The sequence below is a fragment of the Desmodus rotundus genome, chromosome 9 (genome assembly GCF_022682495.2).
Source record: "Desmodus rotundus isolate HL8 chromosome 9, HLdesRot8A.1, whole genome shotgun sequence".
NCBI classification, from domain to species: domain Eukaryota; kingdom Metazoa; phylum Chordata; class Mammalia; order Chiroptera; family Phyllostomidae; genus Desmodus; species Desmodus rotundus.
Genome location: NC_071395.1, coordinates 113,875,189 through 113,892,710, shown reverse-complemented (window position 1 = coordinate 113,892,710; position 17,522 = coordinate 113,875,189). Strand labels below are relative to the sequence as shown.

General features: G+C 43.8%; 1 pseudogene; it reads right to left on the bottom strand.

Annotated features, from left to right (window-relative positions):
* Window positions 1-328: 328 nt before the first annotated feature.
* Window positions 329-396, bottom strand: LOC128779333 (U4 spliceosomal RNA; annotated as a pseudogene).
* Between the last annotated feature and the right edge of the window lie 17,126 nt (window positions 397-17,522).

Genomic DNA, 17,522 nt, shown 5'->3' with positions numbered 1-17,522 from the left:
TGAATACCAAATAAATTGAGGTGATATTGGGTATATAGGGTATTTTGGAATATGGAAGAACAGAGTCTTAGATTTCAATGGTGAAATGGGGGACATGCAGCTAATTTAGGAAAAAAGCCAGCATACCTGGCAGGTTGATTTCTGTTCGGCAACTCCCAAAACTTTAAGACACGAGGAGACGGTAAGAGGGTCAACAAGCTCTTGCTAGGAGTGTCACTGTCTGAAGCTGAGGTGATGGTGCTGAAGCTCTCTTCCTAAACCAAACTGTGGCAACTAAACCTCTTAGGAAGAAATGAGATGACAATCCTAAGTAATTTCTCAGTCTTCCCTTTCTTTCAGCAATAATCACACCTCAGATAAACCTCATTGGCTACGATACTGCCACTGCGCAAAGCTCAGCCTTCCCTTCCTTAACAGGCAGTTTAAAATCAACGTGCCAAGTGCAAAATGTTAGCCCTCTTCATTGTCACCTTTGAAACTTCAAATACAAGTTGTATATCCACAAGCTACATTAGAACATTGTTCCATATTTCACTGATATAACCATTCTGTTCTGAGAATAAGTTACTTTACTTAAATTGTTACATCTTCCTTAAGTAAATGGTGACGTACATGTACTCCCCAAATTCACCTCATATTAAACACCTGACTGCTTGCTTACCTGGTGGGGAAACAACCTTTCCTGTGACCTCAACTATCTTTGGGCTGGTCTAATAATCCAACAGGTATGACACAGGTTAGCAAATGAAAATGGCCAAATGTAAGATATGCATAGGCAGGAGAACCTCACTCACAGGAGAGAGTCAGAAACCCCACACGCAGAAGAGCATAAATGAGGCAGCGATGATGTGAGGTGCCGTGGTTATTTTCTATGATAAAAATATCTCCTTACATATGTGGGAAAATATTTGTGATATAATACAAGGTGCTGGAACCACTGAACGGGAAAATTATTGGGCCCCCTACATGACATCCTCCACCAAGATCAATTCTTTAATTGATTTTACCATCCACTCATAACTAACATAAAACAGAGCTATCTGAAACATACCAAGAGATCTAAAGTGAAAGAATGGGGAAAATATAGTACATGAACATTAACCAAATCAAAATGATATCACATATAGTAGACTTGGAGGCAAAAAAAACCCCAAAACCCCACTACATATAAAAAGGAGTACTTCATATCAGTAAGTTCAATTTATCAGTTACTTTCAAATTTTTATTCACTTAATAACATAAATTCAAAATTATATAGAACAGAGCTACAAAGAAAAATAGACTAATAATCATTATAGGAGATTTACCAAAACTCTCTCTGTTTCAGAACCAATGAAGCCCACAAAAATATAGTAAAAAATATTTTTAAAAAAACATGAGAAGCAAATAGCATTCAATGTGCGCAAGTACTTCACTACACCCCAAAACTGCAGATTACAGATGCTTTCCAAGTACCATGGAGACGTTTATAAAAACTGACCATATTGTAATATAAAGTAAGTTCCAACAAATTTTAAAGGACTGAAATGTGTTTATGTGTGTGTGTGTATATATATATATATATACACACACACACATATTTCTTGCTCTCACTGCCATTAATCAAGAAATCAGTAACGAGATAACTAGAAAGTACTTACATTCACAAATTACGAAATACACTTCTAAATGACCACCCCAAAATAAATCACAATTGGATTTAGAAAATAATTTGCATGGAATGATAGTAAAACCACACACCTGGGTACATCATCATTAAGTTACCCAACATTAATGATAAAGAGATAATCTTAGAAGCAGCAACTGAAAGGAGAGAGTTACCTACAAACGGGTGCCCATAATGCTATCAGCTGATTTCTCAAAAGAAACCTTACAGGCAAGAAGGGGCTGGAAAGAAGTATTCAAAGTCATGACAGGCAAGGACCTCCATCCAAGATGAGTCTATCCAGCAAAGCTATCATTCAGAATGGAAGGGCAGATAAAGTGCTCCCCAGATAAGGTCGAGTTGAAGGAGTTCATCACCACCAAGCCCTTATTCTATGAAATGTTAAAAGGACTTATCTAAGAAATTGAAGAACATCCACAACTATGAACAGTGAAATGACAACAAACTCACATCAACAACTGAACCGAAAAGAAAACCAAAACTAAGCAAACAACTAGAACACGAACAGAATCAGAGAAATGAACTTCACATGGAGGGATTTCAGCGGGGAGGGGGAGGGGAAGAATAGGGGGACGAAGGTACAGAGAAGAAGCAGCATAATTAGTAGGCACAAAATAGATGGCGAGAGATGAAAAATGGTATAGGAAACAGAGAACTCAAAGAACTTATATGTACAACACATGGACATGAATTAAGGGGAGAGAGGAATGCTGGAAGTTAAGGGGTGCAGGGAGGAGGGGGGAAAAGGGGAGGGAAATTGGGAAAACTAATAGCATAATCAATAACTTTTTTAAAAAAATCAAAGTAAGTGAATACATAAATGTAAAAAACAAAATAACTCGACAAGACTGATGGCAAAGATGCTCTGTATGAAAACTTGAGAAAGAAATTTTTACCCTTGAATGCACAGGTTAGAAACAGAAGCTGGAAATGCACAAGTTTTGCACCTGTGGGAGGAACCTAAAATAGTAAACCAAGTCCAGGCAAAGTAGAGGAAACGAGCCCGTAGATATGTCCTTGGGGGCACGTACACAAAATGAGAGCGCTTGTATTTTACTTTACTTTTTTTTACCTCTCGGTGGACAATTTCAAACAAATTTGACCTCCAGGTTATTTAAAGAACCTCCGATGGAAAAAGAAAATTACAAACGATTTTCAAGCACGCTTCGCACTTGTAAAAACCTGCCTCCAATACGCTACAAAGCCAGTTCCAAAAAACGTCACAGAAAATACATTTATTGCTCCCTCGGCCGATATCTGGAGACCAGTCGCAAAGTAACTACACAATCCTGACATTTAGACGTCTTCAACTGAGCTTCTAAATTACACTACTATGAAAGTCAAAGGGATTTCCACTGGAATCAACCCCTTTTCCTGCGGACGTGCACTAAGGAGTCATTCCCCAAAACGGCCACGAGACAGTAGCAGAAACCAACAGATACAATGCGTATCGCACCAATGCCTTGGCTGAAAGGTTCCTTAGCTGTTTACGGTAAAATGCAACGACGGGCACACTTTTCATTTTCCTCCCAAATTATAACTGCACAACGTCATCGCCATTCCTTGCCACTGGCCTCTGCCATCTTTCAGACAACTTCCCATTCCATCGTCCCACGGCACTGTTACCTTTAGCAGCACAGCTCTTCCAGGTGCCTTCTGCAGTCTTCCACAGAACGGAAATTTCTCTCCACTGAGAAATTCGGAATACTGAACTAAATGGCCATGCAAAGGTGTAATTTCTGGTGAGTACTGCTGATGAATCACGGCTGTGCGGCCAGGCTGGAACCGTTTCTCACTGGTCACCAAACAGAAACGTGCGCTCCCACCTCATCCTGAAGCTTCCCCGTCTTCTGCTTCGACTCTGTCAACAGGAAGTGCTTGCAGTTGGTCTTGCAGTGATGGGGCAGCACCTCTTGCAAATTACCCCAAGAAGCACCTCCTACAGAACTCCCTCTGTTATCATCACATAGGCAACATCACCTGCTTTGGATGAAGACCGCCCTGTGGAGGAGTGCTCAATTTAGATACTTTGAGTATGTCACCTGTCTCCCACATGGCATAACCTGGTCTGTCCTCAGTTAAGGTCTGGACTCAATGGCCGTGAACTGCTACTGGTCTGCCATGCCCGTGGGGCACCTCTGTGCGAGAAATCTTAGGCGTGAAACTTCGCAAATCACTTCGACACATTTCATCACCTAAGGGCGCCTTCTCCGTACACACTACAAATCTTTATTTTGGCATTCCAGATGTGCTTTCACCTTTCTTGAAATGACAGAGCCTCATGTGCCAAAACTGTTCCTTATGTTCAACCATCTGCAGGATGAAAATGGCCACAACATCACTCAACGGTTTTGATGAGTTTTTTATTGAAACGCATGCTGGTATGACATCTGTCATGATACACTCTAACAAAACAGTTTCCCATGAAGTTAAAGACAAGTATGCAATCCAGAGTCACATGAAGGGGCAGGACGGCAAAAGCGTGGTGGGTGGCCGTACTTACTGTTGGGCCAACCCGGTATAAAGACAGCTTCAACCAGAATTGCACCATTGAAATCAATTACAGTATGTGTTTTGCTCTCGCAGCACTAAAGCTAGAGTTCACTGAAAATGGGTGACTGGAAAGTTCTCCTGCTTGGTACTTCTGAAATAGACTCCTACAGAACCTCCAAAATGAACCACCATGTGAGTTACAAAATGGTTTCAACTGAATGATGCTAAACATACTACATACTTAAACTTGAGAACAAAATCTGCACCCTTAAACACAAGTGTTAGGCACAAGACCTCAAATTGTACAAGAGTGGCACTCATTTGAGGAAGCGAAAAGACTAAATGAAGCCAAGACACACTCTAGGAAACAGGCTTCTAGACGTGTGTGGAAGGGCACGTACATAACATGATAGCGATTTGATTTGATTTAACCTCCGAGTGGAGATTTTTGAATACAGTTTATTTTCCCCTTGTTTAAAGAAGCTGCAACACACAAGACAAATTACAAAAAATTACAAACAACTTAGACCTAGTAAAAACTGGACTCCATCATGCTAAAAGCCAGTTCCAACAAATGTCACATAATACACGTTTAGTGCTCCCTTTGCCCTTAATCTAGAAACCAGTCAGAAAGTAACCTGACAATCTTTACATTTAGATGTCTTGAAATGCACTTGTAATTAACATTGCTGTCAAAAGTCATTGATATTCCACTGGAATCAACCAATTCTCTTGGGGACCTGCACTAAGGTGTCATTCCCCAAAACGGCCACGAGAGGGCAGCAGAGATGCACATTTGGACCACGAGTACTTTGATCTTTGCCGAAGGGTTCCTTTGGTTTTTACCACGAGTTGCAACGACAAGCACATTTTTCATTTTCTACCAACAACATAACTGAACAACGGTTTCACCGTTTTCTTCAACCTCCCTCTGCAATATTTCAGGCAACTTCACCATTCCGTCTTCCCCAAATATTGTTATCTGTTGGAACAGAGAACTCTTCCAGGTGCCTTCTGCAGTCTTCCAGGGAATGGAAACCTTTCTCCATTAAGAGAAATTCAGAAAGACCGAACAAAACAGCCATGCAAAGTTGCGAGGCCTGCTGAGTACTGAGGACAAGTCACGACTGGGCAGCCAGGCTGGGAACATGTTGGCCTGGTCACCAAAGGGTAACAACACTCTCACCTTATCCAGAAGCTTCCCTGTCTTCTGCTGACAAACTGCTGGCTCTCCCTGGAGTGGTGCTTCCAGTTGGTTTAATCGAGAGCCATACCTGTTGAAAATAACCCACTGGTTTTCCGCAAGCATGTTCTAATAAAGTACTCCCTCCCGAACCAACCACATACATACTACCACATTCTTTGGGCGAATATGGTCCTTTTCTTTTTTTTAAATATCCTTTTTCTTTGTTTTAAGATTGTATTTATTTGTTTTTACAGGGAGGGGTAGGGAGGGAGAGAAAACATCAATGTGTCATGGCCTCTTGTACATCCACTACTGCGGTCCTGGCCCGAATCAAACCTGACTGGGATGTGTCCTGACTGGGAATCGAACTCTAAACCTTTGGTTTCCACACGGGCACTCAATCCACTGAGCCACACCAGCCAAGGCTGAAGATCCACCTTTGGAGGGGCTGGTGGTGGTTCCCTTCACATGCCCATGATCTCTTCCATTCCACATTATTGTAAAATATCAACAGTTCTTCCTCCTCCTCACAATTTGTCTTGGAAATGAAACATTTTCCTTGTGTTTGATTAGAGAATCTCATGTGGTAATGTGGTCAAGAAGGATTTAATCCCACCTCCACCCACCCTACTTAACTTCTGTGAAACCCAGACTTACAACAGACTAATGTAACTGTGCTGATACAAGTGATTTTCCACGCATGATTCGTAAACTTTGAGTACGTCACCTGAATTCCATGTGCCATAACATGGTCTGTCCTCAGTTCACGTATGCGCTGGATGGCTCTCCACTGCAAGTGGTCCACCTTCCCATGCAGCCACTGCACCCGAGAAACCTCCAGCATCAAACTTCCCAATCCACTTCACACACGTCCCATCAGTCACAGCATCTTCTCCATAAATCTTTTCTTGCCTTACTCTCATGCATGTACCTTTCTAGACATGACCAGCCTAAGTGGCCAAAAATGGTGCTTCTGTTCACCCCTGTTCACTGTGAAAAGGGACGCACACACAATCACCACTTGTGATGAGTTTCATCACACACTGATATAATAGCTGTCACAATATAGTCTAATAAAACAGTTTTGAATGATGTCAAGAGCAAGTATGGGCGACCAGAGACAGGTGATGCGATGGGGTTGGGGGAGTGGGGTTGCAGGCTGAACTGACTTGTGGCTGAACTGACTTTTTAGCCAAACAGACTTTTGGCCAAATGGACTTTTTCACTGAGCAGACTTTTTGGCTGAAGAGACCTTTTGGCGGACCCGATTTAAGGCAAGGTTCGACCAGCATCGCACCCTCAAAATCATATACAGTACATTTTTTACTCCCACAGCATTTGTCCTAGAATACAGAGAGAATAGATGAATAGACCGTTTTGTTGTTCAGGACTTCCGAAAGAGACTCCTACAGTAGCTCCAAAATGAACCACCATTTGAATTACATGATAACCTGACCCGAATGATGCTAAAGATGATATTACCTATTCTTGAGAAAAAAATCTTCACCCTTCAACACACAGGTTAGAAGCAGAAACTGGAGCCCTGGCTGGTGTGGCTCTGTGGATTGAGCGCCAGCCTGCAAACCAAAGGGTCATTGGTTCAATTCCATGTCAGGGCACATGCCTGGGTTGAGGGCCAGGTCTCCAGCTGGGAGCTGAGACAGGCAACCACACATTGAGGGTTTCTCTCCCTCCCTTCCCCTCTCTCTAAAAATAAATAAAATCTTTTTTTAAAAAGAAAGAAACTGGAAATGTACAAGGTTTGCACATGTAGGAAGAACCGAAAATGCAAAAGGAAGTCCAGGCAAAGTTGAGAAAACAAGAGTACATACACTGATAGCGCTGATATTTTACTTTGCTTTTTTTTCTGCACCTCTTGGTGCAGAATTCTGTATAAATTTTACTCCACGTTGTTTAAGGTAGCTGCAACAAAGCAAAGACAAACGAATTTCGAGCATGCCTTCAACTTGTCCAAGACTGACGCTGCTACACTACCGAGCCAGTTCTGAGAAATGTCACATAAAACGTATCAATCGCTCCCTTTGCCCTTAACCTGAAAACCAGTCACAAGGTAACTGGACACACATGCAATTTAGATGTTTTAGAATACACTTGTAAATACCACTGCCACCCAAAGTCATTGAATTTCACTGGAATCAACCAGTTTTCCTGCTGACCTGCATTGAAGTGTCATTGCACAAAATGACCACGAGGTGGCAGCAGAAACCGACAGTTGGAACAAACACTCGACTATTGGCTTCTCACAAAGTTTCCTTCCCTTTTTACCCCAAGGATGAACCTAAAATAGTAAACGCACTCTAAGCAAAGTTGAGTTTAAACAAGCCCGTAAACATGTCTAGAGGGGCATATGCATAAAATGAAAGTTCTTGTAATTTACTTTTTTTTTTTACATATTGGTAGAGAACTTTTACTAAGTTTTACCTCCTCGTTGTTTAAGGATTCTGCATAACACAATGCACATTACAAGTGATTTTCAAGCATACCTGGAACTTGTGGAAACCCGACTGTATCATGCTACACAGCCAGATCCAAGAAATGTCACATAAAATATGCTTATTGCGCTTTTGGCCATTAACCTGCAACCAGTGACAAGGTAAATGGACAGCCCTGACATTTAGACATTTCAAATTCACTTCTAAATACCACTGCCATCAAAACTAATTGATCTTCCACGGAGTCAACCACTTTTCCTGCTGACCTGTACTGAGGTGTCATTCCTTTAAAAAGCCACGAGATGGCAGCGAAGACCAACATTTGGAACACACTGCACTGGCTTCACCAAAAATTTTGTTCACTTCTCACCATCAGATGCCATGACAGAGACAATTTTCATTTTCCCCTAAACAACGGGACTGAACAACAACCGGACAACATTGTCACCATTTTGTTCCACTGCCCTCTGCCACCTTTCATGCAATTTCACTGTTCCATCATCCCACAACATTGTTCTCTTTCAGACCAGGGAACTCTTCCAGGGAGGGAAAATTCCTCTCCAATAAGAGAAATTCACAAAGACCAAACTAAAGGGTCATGCAAAGCCACAAGCTCTGGTGAGGACTGCGGATGAATCGTGACTGCCCAGCCAGGCTGGAACAGTTTTCCCCTGGTCACCAAAGAGAAGCAGGTGCGCTCCTGCCTTATCCTGAAGCTCCCCTGTCTTTCCTGACAAATTCTGGACATTTTCCCTCGGGTGGCTTTCACTTGGTCTAACGGAGATCAGTCATTGTCAGGAGAAGCCCTCTGGGTTTCCGCAAGGAGCACCCACTGCAGGACATCACCTCCTTCGGATGAAGACCACCCTTTGGAGGGGCTGCTGGTGGTTCCTGGGCTTCCCTCAATATCTCCTGTTCCACATTATTCTCAAATATCAACAGTTCATCCCCTCACACTTTGTCTTGGAAATGGAATGTTTCCCTTCCATTTCCGTAGAGAACTGCATGAGGAAATTCAGTCAAGATGGGACCCCCACCACCCCGCTTGACTTCTGTGGAACCCAAATGTCAAAGATATTAACATAACGAAGCTGCTGCAAATGCTTTTTGACATTTGGTTTGGATACTTTAAGTATATTGCCTGTCTCCCACGTTCCATGATGGGGTCCGTCTTCTGTTAACGTCTGCCCTGGATGGCTCTCCACTGCACCTGGTCTGCCTACCTGTGGGGCAACTGCGCATGAGAAATCTCCTGCATGAATCTTTGCAACCCACTTCTCACACGTTCCATCAGACTCAGCGTCTTCTCTGTACACCAAGAATCTTTTCTTGCCTTACACTTGCGCTTGTACCTTTCTGGAAATGACACAGACTGAGGGGCCAAAAATGTTAGATTCATGTGTCTTCAGTGAGAAGAGGGCCACACATACATTCAACAGTTGTCATGAGGTTTGTCATCCCACAGGGATAGGACAGCTGTCACAATATTGTCTAAAAAAGTTTCAAATGACATTAAAGGCAAGTATGCGGGACCGGTGCCAGGTGATGTGCTGGGAGGGACGCAGAGGTGGTGCAGTTGTGGGGGACCAAAATGACTTTTTGGACAATCCCATTTAAAGCAAGTTTCAACCATCATCACAGCCTCGAAAGCCTATACAATATGTTTTCTGCTCTAATGGCACTTGAACTGCCATTCACAGGGAATGGATGAGGACAAAGTTCTGCTGTACAGACCTTCTCAAATAGACTCCTACAGAACCTCCAAAATGAACCACTATTTGAATTACAAAGTAACTTGACCTGAATGATGCTAAAGATGCTACGGACCAAAACCTTGGAAAGAAATTCTCACCCTTGAATGCACACATTAGAAACAGAGGCTTAAAATGCACAAGTTTTGCACCCATACAAGGAATCTAAAATGGTAAACAAAGTCCAGGCAGAGTGGAGGAAACGAGCCTGTAGACATGTCCAGAAGGGCACATACATACAACGATGGCGCTTACTCTATTTTACTCTTTTTTTCTTGTACCTCTTAGTGCAAAATTATGAATGAATTTTACCTCCACGTTGTTTAAGGAAGCTGCAACACACAAAGCCAATGACAAATGATTTTGAAGCACACCTGCAAGTTGTAACAACTTGATTACACTATAAAGCCAGTTCCAACCATGTCACATAAATCACGTTTATTGTTCCTTGGCCATTATTCTGGAAACCAGTCTCGAGGTAACTGGAAAGTACTTACACTTAGATGTTTTGAAATGCACTTCTAAATACCACTGCCATCAACACTCATTGATATTCCACTGGAATCAACCACTTTTCCTGACTCAACTAAGATGTCATTCCCCAGAATTCCCACGAGATGGCAGCAGAGACGCACTCTTGGAACACTGAACTATTTGCTTGGCCAAAAGGTTCATTCAGTTTTTATGTAAAGACGCAAAAGAACAGACGTTTTTCGTTTTCACCAATAACTGTATTGAACAATGTATTCACCGTTTTGTTCCACTACTTTCTGCAATATTGCAGGCCTCTTCATAATTCCATCTTCCCAAAAGGTATTAGCGTTTGGCCAAGCCAATATAAAGCCAGTTTCAACAAGCATCGCAGCATTGAAATTATATACAATGTTTCTTAGGTGTTCTCATTGCACTTCAGCCAGTATTCACTTTCCAAAAATGGGACTCTGGAAAGTCCTTATATCTGGTAGTTATGTAATATACTCGTAAACAACCTCAAAAGTAAAACACAATTTCAATTACAAAATAATTGAAAATGAATGGTGATAAAGATACTACATACCAAAACTTATGAAAGAAATCTTCACCCTTCAATGCAGATTATCGGAAATAAAAGCTGAAAATTTACAATTTTTGTACCCATATTAGGAACCTAAAACAGTAAACTAAATCCAGAGAAAGTAGACAAAAACGGGCACATTGACATCTCTGCAAGTGTATATACATAAAACGATAGTGAAACCGGAAAAGACACCAGCGTTCAGGCTGCCGGTCACTACCAAACACAATAAGCAATGACAGCGATCAAATCTTTATGGGCGCTTTATTCAGATGGCCAGTGATCCGAGAAGATGGTGGGTTCATTCCGTAACACACCATCTTCTCTTCTCTTTCCAGGGCAGACTTTTTATAACCGGGAATAAACAAGGTGTGGTGAGGGCTTTGAAATTCAGGGAGGATTAGGTGAAAGAAGCTGCAACATCCCCGTCCTGGGCAGTTAGCTGTTCCCAGGGGCAGTGGCCCTCTGTTTCTCCCTGGAACACAAAGGTCAGGATGACTCCAATTTGTCCCCAGGGGGTAATGTTTAGCAGTGCCCCATGAGGTCGGCTGTTTTCCCAGGAGCCAAGACTGTAGTTTCTGAAACAAAAGCTTTAACATATACATTACTTGCTAGGTTTATAACTTTTTACCTTAAACTAAAATTTTACAACTCTTCAGTCCCCTATCGTTCCCCAACTTTAGTATGAAACTATCTCATTTCTATGAGATCAGAACTTAGCATTGGACTGTCCGGTGGGGGGGTTAGGAATACACCTAACTGCAGACCCACATAAGGAGGCACACTGTATGCAACAACGAGCTATGATACTGAAGAAAATGACAAGGATAAAAACCATAAATGCCTCTCAAAGACCACATATACTAGGCAGCCAGGAGGTTAGTTTAGACCGGTCAATGCCAAACAATCCCTCTCTGTTTGATATTGGACACCGCATCATTTACTTGCTTTACCTTATGCTCTATGAGTTGTGAAGTATCAGTTAGGTTAAAACACCAGAGTCCTTTAAATTCTTCACATCCATGGTTATGCCTTAAAAGTAGGTAGTCTACAGCTGCACGATTTTCTAGTACTGCTTCTCTGATTTGTCCTAGTTCTTGACTAATGGCACTGATGGCTTGTGAGGTGGCATCCAAAGCTTTTCCCGTAGCGCAGGCTCATCTCCTTATTTCTATATTCAGATAAATTACTATGGTTGGCATGACAAATATAGTTAAAGACACACATTCAGCAGGGCTAAAGAGGTGTAAGTCACTGATACAAGGGAGTAAGGGAGAGATCCCGTCGAATCTGGGTTGAGTGGGGCTTTGGAGGCATAAATAACGTCAGTCTCCCCAGAAAGCATGGTCCCCCAGAGTGTTTGCCCGAACATAAGAATGGGCAGTCATTCCACATGTCAGAAACCATCCTGTGGGCCGTTTTACATGAGCATGAGCATGAGATACACCGGTGGTGGTGGTGCGATTCATTTTCACATCTGCTGAGAGCACAAGACGGTTTTTAGTACAGTTGGCAAAAGTTACACATCCTCTAGCTGGGGCTACAATACCGACTTTCAATGAAAACATTTCCCTGTCCTTTATAGTCACCACTGGTGCCCAATTATAAATATCAGAGTAGGTCATTTTCTTTTCAATATGTTCAAATACAGTATAATTTCTAAGGCTCTCCAAAGGAGTACAGACACCTATAACACATGAAGCGAAAGCTTGTTCAAAAAAAGTTCCTCCTGCAAGACAAAAGTCAGAAATATTCAGAACTGTTTTTGCTAAATATACCCAAATATTTTCATCCCGTTTGAAGGGAATACGTTGTCCATAACAAGGAGCTAACAGGCAGTAATGAAGACAACATAAGTCATTGTTTCCGAAAGATGACTCGGGTTTTCTTGAGGCTTGGTGGTCCATTGTTCCTCCAGTGCTTTCTTTAACCGGGTAGATGAATCCAAGGTTTTATTCCTGCCAACTCCACCGCAGTTGGGGTGGTGATGAGTATGTCCCAAGGTCCAGTCCACTTCTCTTCCAGTCGATTCTCTGGAGATCCTGCCCTCCAGGCCTTGAGCAGCACCTTGCCTCCTGGCTGCAACAAATGCAGTGAACCTACAGGGGAGGAGTCTCCAATGCAGGCAAAGTCATCAGTTACAGCTAAGATTTGACTTACATGTGGTGCGTATTTCTTCACCTTCATGTCTTGATCTATATGCATATCTCCCACCCCAATTGTAGCCTGAAATGGCCACCTGGACACAATTTCATAGGGACTCCACTGAATCCCACTTTGAGGAGCCACCCTTATCCTGAGCAGGGCAATAGGCAAGGCTGGATCCCGATGCAGATGAGTTTCTTAACACAGCTTGGCTACATTTTTCTTCAGGGTGTGATTCATCTTCTCTACCTTCCCACAAGCCTGAGTCTCCATACCAGGTAGAGTCTCCCCTGGATTCCTAAAATTTACTAACCTTCTGTGTAATTTCTGAAACAAAAGCAGGTCCGTTATCACTCTGCATGCTGCCAGGGAGGCCAAAGTGAGGGATTATTGCCTTCAGTAAAGCTTTCACTGCCTCCAAAGATGTCTCCATTCTAGTAGGATAAGCTTCTATCCATCCTGAAAAAGGCGTCAACAAAGACGAACAAATATTTCCACTCTCAGACCCTTGGCATCTGAGTACAGTCTGTTTGGCAGACCTCACGTGGACACTGTCCTTGGCGTTGCTGTCCTTCTCTCCTTTGATGGGGATCTGTTTGGGGTTGTTCTTCCGGCACACAACACATCTAGCAATTACTTTTCTTATGGCTCTAGAAATTCCGGGACCTGTGAGCCACAGTTTGACGTAGGTGGTTAAGGAGTCTCTTCCACAGTGTGTGGCCTCATGCAAATGCTTCATGACTGACTCTACTAAATGATCAGGAACACGGTATAGCTCCTTTCTTCTTCTTTTTCCATCTGCTATCAGGACCTTCTTCATCAAAACCTTAGCCCTTAGCTTTCTCTAAGTCTGCATTCGAATATTCAAGGTCAAATTGTGACATGTCCAGAACAGGTACCAAGGGAATTCTAAACATTCCTTTAGCAGCCTCTTTTGCTGCCCATTCAGCCAGGTTGTTTCCTCTAGCCACTTCAGTGTCCTCTTTCTGATGCCCCGGGCAGTGCATAACTGCCACCTGTAAAGGCACCTGAACAGCACCTAATAATTTTAAAATTTCTGCTGCATGCTTAATCTCCTTTCTATTGGAGGTTAATAGTCCTCTTTCCTTCCAGACTGAACCATGTGAATGCAAAATCAAGAAAACGTACCTTGAGTTGGTGTGTACATTTATCTCTTTTCCTGTGACAATTCCAGCTCCCTCATCGATGTGATCAGTACGGCTTTCTGAACAGGGGTTCCTGGTGGCAGGTCTTTGGCCTCCACTACTCCTTCAAGAGTCACAACTGCATACCCAGCCTTTCTGCTTCCTTTGTCCATACAACTGCTCCCATCTGTATAGAGTCCAGTCTGCTTCTTCTAAAGGATGGTCCTGTAAGTCAATTCTGCTACAATACACTTCATCTGTTATTCAGCAGAGTCATGTATTAGCGCAGCCGAGTCGGGCTCGGGGAGAAGAGAGGCAGGATTTAATGTAGATTTTTGAGGGAGACGTTGGGATTGGTGAGAAGAATGGCTTGGTACCTGCCCGTTCTTCCAGCAGTGAGCCACATATTTCCCTTTTGCTCCAGCAGGCTCAACACTTGCTGGGACACATAACTGGTACAGGCTGTCCCAAGGGAAACTTCTCAGCTTCCTGCAAGAGCTCACAGGCGGCTGCCACTCTCAAGTGGGCTGGCCACCCCTGGACAGTGTGATCTAATTTCCCTGACAATTATGCGATGGGCTGCATATGTCACTAAGCTTTTGGGTGAGGAATCCTAGGACAAAGCCCTGTGTCTCACACACATATTATTGAAAAGGCTTCCGTAGGTTTGGAAGCCCCAAGGCCGGTGCAGAAGCCAGGTGCACCTTCAGACTCTCAAAAGCCTGAGTGCACTCCTTTGTCCACTTTAAAGGGCTCTATTCCGGTCCCTTCAGAGCCTCACACAGTGGTTTGGCGATGAGCCCAAAGTTTGGAATTCAAATGTGGCAGTCGCTTGCCATCCCCAGGAATCTCCTGAACTGTTTCCTGGTGTTGGGAGGGGTCCTCTGTGGACTTTTGTTGCACCACCTGCACCATAGTCAGCCTTTTCTGCTCAGGGGCACCTTTCCCCATTCTCTCAAGGAGGCATCCCTTACAATGCTCTAAGAGAGGAAGGCCGTCCCCATTAGGGTCCTCGTTGGGCTCAGTCACAGGGATTGCCCTGGGAAGGCCCAGAGCCCCATCTGGATTTTCTTGGTGCAACCTCCGAGCCTCTTCATTTGCCTTATCTGACACCAGCCTCTGCTCATTGCTCATCCCCCTTATTGAAGCAAAGAATTCAATAAGACTTGTAAGTCTGTCCACTGGGGATGATGAGTGGCAAAAACTGATGCAACCAAATCAGTCGTTTTAGCAGGATCATCTCTATGAGAAGGGTTTGAGGAAATTCCCTCCTGTTTTCCACAGTGGCCGCACTAGTCTGCATTCCCACCAACAATATACTAGGGTTCCCTTTTTTCCGCATCCTCTCCAACATGTGTTTGTTGATTTGTTTATGTTGGCCACTCTGACCGGTGTGAGGGGGTACCTCATTGTGGTTTTAATTTGCATCTCTCTGATGGCTAATGATGCTGAGCATCTTTTCATATGTCTCTGGGCCCTCTGTATGTCTTCCTTAGAGAAGTGTCTGTTCAAGTCCTTTGCCCATTTTTTAATTGCCGGTGAGGGACAAATACCATATGATCTCACCTTTAACTGGAACATGATCAACAAAAGAAAAAAGAAAACAATATATAACCAGAGACATTGAAGTTAAGAGTAGTCTAACAATAGCCAGAGGGGAGTGGGGAGGAGATAGTGGGGAGAGGGGTTTTCAGGAACTACTATAAAGGACACGTGGACAAAACAAAGGGAGAGGGTGGAGGCGGGGGAGGGAGGTGGGTTTGTCTGGGGTGGGGTAGAGGGGTGGGGAGAAAATTCAGACAACTCTAATTGAACAACAACAACAAAATTTTTTAAAAGATTTTTTTTAAAAAGGGGGTTGAGCTTTTCCAGTTTAACAGATCCAATGTAGAAAACAGAGTACGGGTCCAATAACATCCAGCAGGCTGGCCCTCTGGCCCTACTCCCACTGGAAGTTTCTGAAAAGGATATTGCCCTGCCCCGGTAGGGGCTTTTCCTCTCCCCTGGGGCTGTGGGAACACTGACCAGCTTGCAGCAGTCACAATATCTAGATCTTCCTCGTCCTTCTCCTCAGAGCTTCTGTCTTTCACATGCAAATTCCCTTTTCTCTGAGCCATTAACTTATTTTCTGTTGTTTTTTTTTTTAATTCTGCATGCCTCTTTATAATGTAAACTCAAACAAACTTCTAGGTAAGGCATTTTGTCCCACTTACCTGATTTTATACTGTAACAACTCTAGTTACAGTGTAATACAGCAACGTAAAGACCCATTCAGTGACCAGCGCTCTCCTGAGTCTAAATTATACAGGACACAAACAGAGCAGCACTACAATGAAGCCACATGCGCTCTAGGTATACGTTCATAAATCGACAAATTAGCCAGAACTGGCCCCAAAGGGCTGCTTCCCGAAACGGAGGCTTTTCCCCCCATTCTACCAGATGGAGCCCCAAACACAGGGTACCCAAACCAAACCAGATCAGACGTCATTTTTTCAGATCGAGCTCTGTAACCCCGAATGGTACCTTTACCAGATGACCTAAGCTGTGACCCCGGATTTTAACCTGAACCAGAAAGTGCAGTGATTCCATCAAATGTGAAAAACGATGAGAAGTGCCAGGAGTGAGGGGGAGAATCCCCAAGTGAAATCACTTGGCAGCTGCTTGGGATTCTCCGAACCAAAACCCCGGGGCCTCTCAGCCCAGGCAGCCAATAGGACTCCGTACCAAATACCCACACTTCCCAGAGAGTCCCAAAGTGGGTCCCGGCGGAGTCGCCAAAATATGAAACCAGAGAAGACACTGGCTTTCGGGCTGCCCACCACTACCAAACCCCATCGGCAGCGACAGGGACTGAATCTTTATGGCGCTTTATGCACATGGCCAGCGATATGAGAACATGGCGGGTTTGTACCCTGACAGACCATCTAAATTCCATTTTAAAATGGCCCTTTTTATAAGGAGAGCAAAGCGTAGGTAAGGGGTTTGGAATTCAGGGAAAAGTTCATTGGATTACAAACAAACAAGTTCAGCATTCTCACCCTGGGCGGTGGGCTTTAGCTGTGTCCTAGCGGTGGGCATCTCACCTGGAGCACAATGGCTCAGACACCACCTGGAACTGGGTGTGGGCCTCTTGAGGTGCACAGGTGGAGCTGCTGGTGGCCTCCTGGAGTCAGGGTGGGTCCCACTACCAGTTCCTGGAACAAAGCTTTTACAGGCATTGATTATTAAGCTTATTAGCTATTACCTAAACTGAAATCTTCCAACTCTTAAGTCCCCTATCAAACAGCACGTGAACTGTGTGTAAACAACATGTGAACAAAGCGTGGACGGCACGTGATCGATGGAAACAACACATGGATGGCACGTGATCAGTGTGTGAATGGCACGTGATCCATGCATGGACGGCATGTGAACACGGCGAGAATGTGGCTTGAAGTGGGGGCGGGGGTGAATGTGGCGTGAACATGGTGCTCGGTCCCCTCTCACCGTTCCTCTGGGGGGTTCTCTCGCTCCATGTGGAGGTCCGTACAGGGACTTATTCCCAGGCATAGATGTCTGCCGGGGTCCAGCCTCGGCGGGTCTCAGGGTCCCCAAAGGATGGACGGCACAGGCGACGAACGAGGGATCAG